The sequence below is a fragment of the Haliotis asinina genome, chromosome 1 (assembly GCF_037392515.1).
Source record: "Haliotis asinina isolate JCU_RB_2024 chromosome 1, JCU_Hal_asi_v2, whole genome shotgun sequence".
Classification (NCBI taxonomy): Eukaryota; Metazoa; Mollusca; class Gastropoda; order Lepetellida; family Haliotidae; genus Haliotis; species Haliotis asinina.
This window is the reverse complement of record NC_090280.1, coordinates 39,105,715-39,117,953: the sequence shown is the minus strand read 5'-3', so window position 1 is coordinate 39,117,953 and position 12,239 is coordinate 39,105,715. Positions and strand designations below refer to the sequence as shown.

Genomic DNA, 12,239 nt, shown 5'->3' with positions numbered 1-12,239 from the left:
GTAGTTCCAGGGGAAGAGGCTTGCGAGGATGGGGTAGAGCTACTACTTTAGAGCACAACACAAGCAGCTTCCACAGCCCATACAGGTACAACCCCTATCCTCTCAGGTTCAAGTACAAGCAGGGAAACCGCAGGTCTTCCCTGAGAGCAAGGAGATCACAGCGGACGTAAAACAAGTTAGTGCAGAAGATGCTCAGATTGCTGGTAGACTTTACAAGTATATTGATGAGTGGTCAACTGTAACAAGTGATGAGTATATACTGAATACTGTCAGAGGATATAAGCTTGAGTTCCCTGAAAATCCTTTCCAAGCATCTGTCAGTGAGACGATGTTTAATGAACATCAAGGTCAGTGTTTAGATATGGAAATACAGTCGCTGATATCCAAATGTTCTTGAGACACTTCTTTTTCTCTTACCTAAGCAAAATGTGACTTATCGAGTGATCCTCATTCTGAAACAGTTGAACCGTTCAATAGAGAAGGTGCATTTTAAAATGGAACACCTTGCATCTGCCCTTCGTCACATGATACCTGGCTGTTACATGGGCCCAAATGACTTGATGGAAGCATATTATTCAGTAAGAGTGCCTCTGAGGACAGAAAATATCTCAGATTTATTTGGAGAGGTGTTATGTACCAGCTCACGTGTTTAACTGTTTTCTTAACATCAGCCCCCAGGATATTTACAAACCTTTAAAAACCTGTATATCTATCTGTAAGTCTGGATATCTAGCCGTAAATCTGGATATCTAGCTGTAAACCTTTATATCTGTCTGTAAATCTGGATATCTAGCTGTAAACCTTTATATCTAGCTGTAAATCTGGATATCTAGCCGTAAATCTGGATATCTAGCTGTAAATCTGGATATCTAGCTGTAAACCTGTATATCTAGCTGTAAATCTGGATATCTACCTGTAAATCTGGATATCTAGATGTAAATCTGTATATCTAGCTGTAAATCTGGATATCTAGCTGTAAACCTGTATATCTAGTTGTAAATCTGGATATCTAGCTGTAAACCTGTATATCTATCTGTAAATCTGGATATCTAGCTGTAAACCTGTATATCTAGCTGTAAATCTGGATATCTAGCTGTAAATCTGGATATCTAGCTGTAAATCTGGATATCTATCAGTAGCATACATAGATAATTCCTACCTTCAGGGTGACACAATAGAATCATGTTCAGAAAATTTTAACATTAGCAGAGGTAAGCTGGAGAAAGATTATTGTTTCTGACATTTATCCTGGGTTCTGCAAATATTTCCTTCCCTGACAAAATAAAGCTAAAAAATTCTTGGACAAGTATGATCACATTTGTAAGACTGATTGTATATGTATCCAGGAGTTGACGGAATAGTTGGAGTGATGCCATATTTGTCACAATTTATTAAGCAGTTAGAAATTGAGAAATCAAATATTTTAGGGGCATCTGGAGGTAACTTTAGTGGTTCAGTGACACTGGCCTCATAGTCAGACATAATTTGGAGTGGTGGGCAATCAACATCAAGTCTGATGGAGCCCTTGTTTCTAGAGCCCCATCTCCCCTTACTCTCACCACTGATGCGTCGGGGTTTGGTTTGGGAGCAGTGTTCAGGGAAACAGAGGACTGGTGTCAGTTAGTCAGATGATGAAACTGAGTTTCGAAGCAATATTATTACCGGGAGCTCTTGGTGGTGTTATTTGGTATAAAGAGGTTTTGGCAGTATTACCATGTCATCATGTGAGATTGAGAATTGCTAACGCAACAGCAGTTGCATACATGTAGTATGTAATGTGGTGGCAGAGGCATACGCATGACAGCAAAGTCAAATAATAGTGATTACATTTACCTGGTGTTCGAAATTGTGAAGCTGACCAGGAGTGTCGATTCTTTAACGGTCACATGCAACGTAAAACACAACTTTGCAGATTCTGATATCTTTCGGTTTGCACTTACCGAAACAAATCATCAAAAATGTCAATTAAGCCTAAAAAATTGAAAAAAAGCCCCCGAAAACGGAGTTCAAACTAAATTCACTAAATTTCCCCCAGCGCTCGGGGAAAAAGTGGTTTCAACAGCTGTGCTGCACTGCGCCTATGACGCATGCGCAGTGAATAGGTTTGCGGAGCTTGAAACAGTATGCATGCCCGGAGTATAAGGTCGTGAGCAGTAGTCTAATTTTGGTTGTGTGCACAAACATGTAAATAATCTACTCGTTACATAAAAAAAATTGCTGAATGTGTTAAGCAGCCTCTGTCACAGAGAAAGCTTAATGTCTGGTTTATTAACACCTAAATGTCTCCCTGCCTGCTAAAGACAATATGCAATACACAGTTTCAATGATTGACCACATATCAGGCCATAAACAAAATAAATTGATTTATGACTTGTGCACCCGAGTCCTGTCTCTGCAACATTATGTAATTAGGCAGGCGTGATACTTAAAGGCATGATATGTTTTTATGTCTGTGGGTTGCAGACACACTACATCCATTTTCCTCGGATGACTGGATCTGACGGTTTCAAGTCCTACTTTGTACTGGGACGAAGGACCGTTTCCAGCCACGCAGTAGTTCACCATCTCTACAGAGAAGATTTTTGATTGGATCGAACGCAAATTCAGAGAACGTGTATTTATAAATCCCAATATCTCTATATACATTCTTTATCGATTACAACTTCTTCTGTAGTGTATATGATTTTTTTGCCAACGGTATATGAATCCATACTGAAACGACGCATCAAGTACAATAAAAGAAGCTGTTATCCATAAAGAATCTTACTTTCTTGTGACTCGTCATACTTCTAAAATGCTCATCAAACAGATCATCTTTCTGTACACAAAATGAGACCTCAGCGTATCAGCAAATGAACCAGCCAATCGGAAGCCGTCGTTGCACTTGAGCGCACACCCAACCCCTATAACTGGGTTCGGTCTCCTGAGGACTACGTTTCGAGGGAAGTAAGCCCAGGTACAAAAGATTGCACTCTTGAATCGCAATTGTACGCTTATAATTTTGTTTATTTGTTTCTGACAAGCAACAACGTATATTATATGTCATGAATAAGTTATAATTGTGTTTTAGTTTTGTTTGAATTTTTGGTTGCATGTGACCTCTAATTATGCCAGAGAATGGATCTTTAACGTATGTTTGTTTAAGAATATAACTGAAAATGTATTTATGCCTGATGTAGATCTTTTTCTTCCCGTCTTAATAATAAAGTGGTAAAATATTTTTAATGCTCTTGTTGTTGATGCATTCATGTATGAGAGGAAAAAAATATCAGATTTGATGTTTTCCCTCGATTCAGCCTGAGCGAGTGATGCGGAAAGATGCTGCCCAGGTGCACTACTCGGAGCTGGTATCCGATGCTGTTGGTGACGGCGTCACCAACACACATCATTCCCCAAGGACGACAGACACTAGTCCCCATACAAGCAACAGGAGGTGCATCCGCTTCACAAGACACTGCGCCTGATGGAGTGCCACTTGTCAGGTCATGTCTGGAATGAGACCATTAACATTATCATGAAATCTTGGCGAGGAAGCAAACAAAAACAGTACAAAGTAATCTTATCTGTTCAAGTATGGACATGAGCATTAATTAAGCACCACCAAAATTAATTGTCGATTGCAACAAAAATGGATCAAAACAGAGAAGTCAACCACTTATATGTAAATACACATGCAGTTAGCATGAAATTCACGTGCTGACTTAAATACACGCTTTTCATTCTAAAGTTCTGTCATGGTACGAACGACTGAGGAGTATAAAAAGGTGAAATGAAGTATTCCCATTGCTTTCTTATCGACGCATCAATACGTGAACAATGCTGAAACTGGATGTGTTTGGACATACCGAGGCGTAAACTTTCTGGAAATACCAGATGGCAGATTACTGGTATGCATGAAGCTGGTCTGGGTCCAGATTGAATATCAATCATACTGTCATTAGTCGCCTTGTAAGGAAACATGCAGCCACTGGCTACGTCAAGGACAGTCCACGATCAGGAAGGCCGTGAAAGGCCACTCCCGTCACTCCCGTGATCACCGTCCCCTAGTTCGCCCATTGAGACGCAGGTCCATGACCAATGCCAAAGATTTCAGAGAACACTGGAGAGTGGGTGTTCGTCACTCAACCAGCAGCATCCGAATTAGGCTCAGGTTCGCTGGACTCCGTGCACGTCGTCAGAACGTTTGGCGTGGTGTAATCAAAGGCAAAAAAAAACACAATCAGAGGACATGGCGCAGGATCAATTAGTCCGGTGAAAGCAGTTGTCTTCTTCGTGTTACTGATGGCCGTTGGCGAGTTTGGAGAAGGAGTAATGAGGCTTATCAACAGCGGATGATCCATGCAGCTGAACCCTTTGGCGATGGTTTTGTAATGGTGTGGGATGTATCTCCTATGAATGTAAGCTGAATCTTATCACCATTCAAGGGACACTCAACGGTCAGAGATACCAACAGGGAGTACTGGAAGCTGCTGTTGTCCCGCATTCTGATAACCACCCCCACGCGATAGGCCAGCGTTTATGGACGATAAGCTAAGGCCCCAACGTGCCAGGGCTGTTATCGCATACTTGCAGAACAACGCTGTTGACAGATTACCATGGCCTGCGAGAGGCCATGATTTCAACCCAATTGAGCATTTATGGGACCACCTGGGGCGTCAAGTTCAAGTGAGGGGTCCACCTGTTCAAAATCTACAGGAATTAGCCCTGGCTCTTCATGAGGAATGGCAGAGGATTCCAATGATGCCCATTCGGCGTGCGAGGGGAGGATACACCAAATACTGATGTCACCATTACTGTTGGCTTAGGATTGAACAGTGAACTTGTGTGAGAACTTTGTATACGTTGGACCACAGGCATTGCCTGTGTGACCATAGGTTTGGACATGATGACTGATAACGTTTTTAGTGCCTCCACATGACCGTCAATTTATTACAGCCAAAAGCAGCTTCAGTGTTGGTAGTTGATGGTTTGACACTTTAGATGGTTCAGTCAACGAAATTATAACCATGTGTTTCGTTTACATATCATGAATGACCAGTGTGTTGTGCTTAACACAATCTTACAGCATGAAAGTGGGTGGAGTTTAATTAATGCACATGTGTATATTGTCAGGGTCTCAATCTAGATCCTGCTTTGTCTAATGTGAGGTTTGTGCTTGATTTCCTTCATGAAGTGTATCAAAATGGATGTGGTTATAGTGCAGTTAACACAGCACGGAGTGCCTTGTCATCAGTTCTGCATCTCCAGTGCAGTTTGCTTGTGGGTCAACATCCACTTGAGAGAAGGTATTTGAAGGGTATACGGTGCTCATTGACTATCTTCACTGCCTAAGTATCAGATGACATGGAATGTTAAAATAGTGTTAGACCACTTAGGAACTCTTGGGGAAAATGTAGACCTGTCTCCTAAAATGTTAACTTTAAAATTAGATATGTCAATATTAGATATAAGGTTTTGAAGTGTCAATTTGACTCACGTGACCTGATGGCAAAGGAGAACTGAATAATTAAGCTAGATTTACCTGTAAGGTGAAGTTTTATTGAGATTCTCCGAAGCACCAGGGAACAGTCAGGTCACGTGCCTCACCACACTACCACGTGTCAAACCTGGGAATCAACCCTGTCCCGTTAATCGCATCCTGGGGACAGTGCACTTGCACTATGCAGTATCTTATTATGACTACCACACAGGATGACTACATCCCATCTTGATTACGTAGAAAAACATATCCTTATTTAGGTACCCTATGATATAGTGATATTTTAGCAGTGTGTACAGGAGGTTAAAACACATTACAACACTAACGTTGATTGAATTACTCATCAAAGTAATAGGAATCACCCTGTTTGATTTACATGTGATAATGCAATTATACAAATCAGTAATAAACGAATTGCTTACTTTCGTATTCTGTTTTTACATGGTGATGAAATGAAAAAATATATTTTCAAAGCCAAACTCTTTTGGACCAGGCACTTAAAATGGTAACGGATGCAAACTTGATCTCGTCACTATATGGCAGGAATAATGCCGATGTGACGTAAAACACGGCTCAATTCAACTCAAACAATTAATACCTAATGTACAAATAAGTTATATCAGATACTGTATTATACAGAGATTTATATAAATTACATGCACAACTATCAGTTGTATTCTTTAAGCATGGACATCTCAAATAGATTACACGATGCCATTTAGAAAGTGGTCAAACGCAACATATGTCATATTTGGCATTTCACTCTCTTAATAAAGTAAAAAATTCTTGTACTTTTTAGGTTGTGTCCCATCATCATTTCTACATAATTCTAAAGATTTTTTTAAAACAAACACATTTATGTGCAGTTTTGTCAAACGGGCGAACATCGTCTGCTTCCACTCATCGAAGCTGCAATGGAACAACGCGCTTATAAAACTCGTGCAACGGAAATGAACTCCGATTGGTTAAACTCATTTTCGAATGAATATGGTGAAAGAATTTATGTTTAAGATTAAAACTGATTAGTTACATTGAAATACGTCTTTTTTTAAACTTGCAGCTATAAATACATGAAACTGTCAGATAGCGCTCGTGAAATCTCCAAAACAAGCCCTCAAGATCGTCAAACAAAACACTCAAAATTTTGCAAACACGACAGCCGTAATGTAATTAAACGCACGTATATATACGATTATGATTCTCTCAATGTTCATGGCCCCATCCTTATAGAAAACATCAAAACAGTCAACATAATTCTATACAAAATACGACCTAAATGATTTAACGACATTTTATCAACACATCTGTAAGTAATATTTGTCAGGTTTTGTAGCATCACTGACTTCGTTGATACATTGATATGACCAAGCATATCTGACAATCGCAGTGTTTTCCCTTCCACCTGCCCTTCTGTAACGCTACCCGCCCTCTCTGTAACGCTACCCGCCCTCTCTGTAACGCTAAAGCCCTACATGAAGCACGTGTACATTTTCTCGGGATAAGAATCTCTCATCTCGTTGGGAATACTTTTAAATTTGAAAGGAACTGTTCGTCTCCATCAATATTACATATACAGAGACCTACATTGTTAGAGAAACTGTATTTCTTTAGATAAGCACGTACATCTCCCCCCCACCCCCAAACACACACGCCCACACACACCTTCAATGTTGATGAACAAAGTAAAAGGAATTGACCTCATGTAGCTTATGTACAAAGTCACACACACACTCACCCCAACTCACCGACCCCACACCCAGTACACACGCTCCCATAATTAAAGGGGCACTGATGCGGAGCAATTTCCGTGGACTGGTGTAAACTTTTGTTATTGTTTTTCTCCCGTGAGTACCCGGATGATATCCCAGAATTCGTGACTGGATCGTGACCTCTGCTGCGCAGTCCGTAAGCGCAATTGATAGTTTAATTATAGACAGATCAACTGAGGTGAAGTCATTTATACTTCATTCCAAATGTATTATGAAAACAAATGAAACACTTTGAAGGTTAATCATCTGCCCGTGGCAGAAATGGTAAAAAAACTATTAGGACGGAAAACGTCTCTATATTTTGTCTCATAACCCTAGTTAGTTTATTGTCATACTTGTATGATTCTGAAAATTAATAAAAGAACACACGATCTGCTTATACTCATAGTAAATTTCTAACATAACAGCAACATTTATACATTGTATAGAATGCCAATGTGGATCTTATTTCACACACATACGCGATATAGTGTGTTTTTTTCTGTCATACAGATTCTGCTGAATGCTACAACAAATAAATTAAAACAAAATGCAAAACATGAATGTAAAACAGACAAATTTTATAGCAACGATGTCAGGCTACTACCTTGTTCAGGAATGTATCCATCAATATCCACGTAAAAGAAATTGTATTCCATTCATCTGCAGATGGTAAGTAATCCTGCTCTGTGTCGCGTGTCTTACAACTGTCTCATTTGCGAAAAAGTAACACATCGTTTCACGTCTTTCGTTGGTGAAAACCAGATAAACCTCTCATTGGTCTCCCAAGATAGCACACCTGGCAACTAATTGTATGATGTCCACTATTCTAAGTAATTTAGTTAACCAATAATGAGCAATCAATCAATCAACGCAAGGGTGGTTAATTCTTTGAAGGGAGGATGTTGTTTTTGCACTTACACTTTACGACAGGGTGTAGTCATCTACACACACTGCCTTTTGACAAATCCGCTAGAAGATAAAAGTAATTAATCAATCAGTGAGTTATCGGTTAATCCTTTGATCGATGTTTGTTTTTGTAACTTAGTTGATAAACCCTCTTGCATCACTTACATGCACATATTACATAACATACAATACATTTGCCATTACAGACCTTAATTTATAATGTTGAGTATTTACTCCAGACAGGAGAAATGCCAAGTGGGAACCTTTGTTGAGTAACCGAAGTTGTGTTACTACTAATTATACCTGTTATAAATTCATTAATTGACCATCCAGAGAATGATGACAAATAACACGTGTAGGTTTACCCCGTCAAATGCGAGTTACAGCAAGGAAGATGTAATCTCTGCGTCGCATGCAGTCTGAAAACACTATTGGGCCGAAACTGTTTTGAGGATACCAACGGAATTTCGTTACATAAGGAATACACGCGGGCATTTGCTGTGTACTTGGGTAAATACGTGAAATAAGGGTTTTTTACGTAAGAAAATTTTCAGATTTCTCTACCAAAGGCAAAGTCATCGTTTTTTTGTTTACGAATTCAAATAAATCAACTGTGTGTTTATCATAAATAATAAACCATTATAGCTACCATAGCTACCAAAATTTTCGTAAGATATTTGCTATCACAGCTGAACCAACACTCAGAATTACCTAAATATAAAGCTTTGCAATCTTCCGTACTGAAACAAATGGCTACGTGCCTGTAGACATCATATTTTCATGTAACATGATTAAATATCAGGTTAAAAACACTGAAATAGGATCAAATTGGATCAGTAAGTATACCATCCAAGCATCCGAAAAGAACTACACTGCTGGGATATATGGTTACGATCAGACAAGGAATACCATGGATATTTTTAAACAAATGGCATATGATGGGCATCCGGCCTCCCGACTGTTTAGGTGAATAAATTCTGCTAATATGGACAGGAGCCCAGTTCCTTCGTCCGTCACGGTCGAAGGAGCAGGCGCTGACCAATTTGCGGTTTGATTTCGTAATTTGACCGTTGGCGAGAAACATTATTCGCTCCGCATCAGTGCCCCTTTAAACATAGTTTGGATACATTTCTATGTACAAAATGCTGACATCCCTTAGCTGATGTGTACAAAATTGCTACTGTTTGTCGGTTTCGCATCTGATTATTATGCGTGTATATTTCTAGGTCACTGGCTCAGTCATTTCGCATATCGACACATACTAAGAATCATGCAGATACGGCCGCTAAAGCATAAACAAAGACACGTGTTGATAGTGGCGGATGAGGAAGTCAGCTGACGGAAGTTCGTTTTTCAACGTCCTTGACCTCGTCACTGGTGAGAACGATTGAAAACGCGGGAGAAACTTCTTCGCTTTGTGAAATTTATATCGTTATTTGTGAGTACATACATATACACTGTACAAATATGTGACAGAACGAAGCATATGTATTTTCTTATTAGGGTGAGGTAAGCTAGATAACACAGTTTTGTGTCAAAACCGGGAAGCTCTCGTGCTATCGTCAGCAGTTAATTCCTATGTGTTGGTGGGAGACGTCGAACGGCCGTGTGACTGTTTACAGTTTTTTCGTGAATATGCACGTCTTTCCGTGCAACTAAATGAACAATGTCGACCGCATCAAAACAGCAAATAACATGTGAATTGTCATATCCACGAACTGTCTTCAATTTATCGTAAATTCAAGGCGGAATTTGAGTATGATCAATAAATCGGGAACATGGTACACAAACAATTTGTGAGAGCTACCCTAAATATGTAAAGACAGGTACTATCTGAAAAGGAAATTGTCTTATTAAACTTTGTTTCAATAAGTATTCTCATTTTTCTCCTAAATAACGAGGGGACAATGGACAACATTAATTTGTTTATGAGAAGATAACATGAAGAACAAGTGTTTTGTAAATTACAAGCTTTCGTTGGTTACACATTGTATGGACCCACACGATTAACGACTTTACTGTAAGATTAATTTACTTTAACACAGACTGTTTGTTATTTCAGACGACACCAAAGATAACCATTGCTAGACAACAGTTTTCTCTACTCGATTTGTAAATTTATTTATAATAGGGTTGTGTGTTTCTGATGGATCACCCTTTAAAAAACAGATTTGTCTCAAAACACAGACATTGTAAATACTTGGAGGATGGTCTGTTTTCAAGATAATGTTGTTTTGAAAATTTGATATTTTATAGTTGTTCATTTCATTGATGAAAAACGTCAAAGGTTTCTTTAGTGCTCAAAAATCTATATTGGGAGTATGGTATTATCAATAACTGAATGCAATATCTGAGGTAACTGATTACAGTATCCAGGGTCCAGTGCCCCGTTGTTCAAAACAACCTTATCTCTAAGGTCAACCTTATCTCTAAGGTTTCAACCTTAGACCTTTACTAAGGTTAGCCTCCCGTTGCACGAAACAACCTCAGCTAAGGTTAACCTTAAGTTACGGTTGATAACTAAGGTTGGTTCGACCCAACCTTAGCGTCTCTAAGGTTGGAAAGGGTTTATGGCGGCTGCTTTTATTTTGAGGAAGCAGAGAGTGTACAGAAATGGGAATGTCAAAAATAGCATATTGATGATCACTGATATCAAGTTTTCATGAAAACCAGTTATGATAATTCTGAAACGTCGCCGATGAACCAAGGATTGGTTGGGATGTTTTCGAAAAAACACTTAGTGCTCTTTCCGCCATATTGGAATGTGTTAACGAAATCACGTTTCGACAAGGCCGATATTGAGAGGCCTATTATATCACGTATACTTCATAGTCTGCTGCGACAAATGCATCATTGAATTCTCCACACATCATAGAATAAAATTACAAATGGTCTTTGTCACCAACACCAACTGTCTACATAAAACGCACGGGAACGAACGCGGTGCTCGAAAGACTGTGCGTTTAAAATGTAAACAAAGAAAAAATCCGATTTTACACTACGTGGCATTTTCGGAAATTTTCCAGCACCCAGCGTGTAATCATTGCTTACAATGGTTAAGTACCCCTAGAATATTAAGTTAAAGAGTATCGCAGCAAGAAATAGCAGCTTAAAAAAATATACAATGCAATCATTTAATGAATCATAGGCAACTGTCAAAGTTTCCGTGCAACGTGACGCCATGACTGACGTAAAACCAAGCAGAACGACAACGGTACTTATCGGCATTTCTGGCTTCTCCCGTCATTTACATTGAAAGCGATAAAAACATGTAACAAAACACAGATACTCAGAATAATTCTGATTACTTACATCTCATATTTATGTTCAAAAGATCCCTGAATCAAGGCAAGAGTCCTCGCAAAATCCGATGTACCTTTGTCAGCAAAGCCGCCATTTTGAAAGAAATCGGTCATGGGTAGTGATGTCACACGTCAACATTGTTGCACATATTAGGCAATTTCTTTGAGGTGAAGGTCGGTTGAACAAGAGTAAACACAATGTTCATATCATTCCGATTGCACTTTCAGTATTGTGATGTATATTTTGCGTATTTTGACCAGGTGCGAGTTTGTACATTGGTATCTTTCCTTACAAACTGTGAAACTACCAAAACGTCTCTGCTCACATTGGGGAACTTTGTATTGGAATAGGTTTGTTCACTGTGTACAAAACATTACGAAAATATACAGTCCGTATTCACAGCAAATTCTCTCCATGTGATCTTAGTTACACTGACCTGATGTAAAGCATAGCGGGGTTATGTCCCCTTATCTTTATGCGTGCATCATCTCCCTGTACACGGCATAGAAGAGAATCCATTTTTGACATTTATTACGGGCCATTTTTAATATTGAGCGTATAACGTTGTGCATTAACACATAAATCCATTTCATATACACTTATGTCGTTCTGACATTAGGCTGTATTTTCTTCCCTCACACTTTTCGTAAAGATGATAAATTTAAAAAATCGTAGCAGAGTGCTTTTATTAAATAAGGTACACGATAAAAACGGAGAAATTTAATGATTTTTAACGCACACAAAAGTTTTGGACAACATTTAGCAGTATCTATTTTTCAAATCCCTGAGGTTGTCGCAGT

General features: G+C 39.0%; 1 protein-coding gene across 1 annotated transcript in view; it reads left to right on the top strand.

Moving 5' to 3' along the window:
- Window positions 1-9,484: 9,484 nt before the first annotated feature.
- Window positions 9,485-12,239, top strand: part of LOC137278758 (histone H4 transcription factor-like) — a 78,383-nt gene continuing 75,628 nt past the window's right edge. The window contains exon 1 of the mRNA XM_067811273.1: window positions 9,485-9,574. The gene's annotated coding sequence lies outside the window, so the exon portion shown is untranslated. The remainder of the gene's footprint in view (window positions 9,575-12,239) is intronic.